The sequence below is a fragment of the Macrobrachium rosenbergii genome, chromosome 53, assembly GCF_040412425.1.
Source record: "Macrobrachium rosenbergii isolate ZJJX-2024 chromosome 53, ASM4041242v1, whole genome shotgun sequence".
NCBI classification, from domain to species: Eukaryota; Metazoa; Arthropoda; class Malacostraca; order Decapoda; family Palaemonidae; genus Macrobrachium; species Macrobrachium rosenbergii.
Window position 1 is genome coordinate 41346952 of NC_089793.1, and position 274 is coordinate 41347225.

Here is a 274-nt window from a genome sequence, read left to right on the forward strand (position 1 = left end):
GATAGTAAGATGCCCAAGGTGCATGCTGCTTACCAGATGCTAAAATGGGTGTTCGAAATTAGGCATCTAGGGCCTCTAGGCTGACTGTTCAACTGTTAAATTACTGTATGTTTCAGATACCTTGTTTGTAAGTTTTCGTTCGTATCTACTCCCCTTTTGAGATACAAGATAATATTAATCGCTTCCAAGTGGTTATTTATAGATGTAAATTACTCTTTCATAATTTTCCTTTTAAAATGTAACAAAGCAAGCTGCATCAGTGTAGTACGGAATA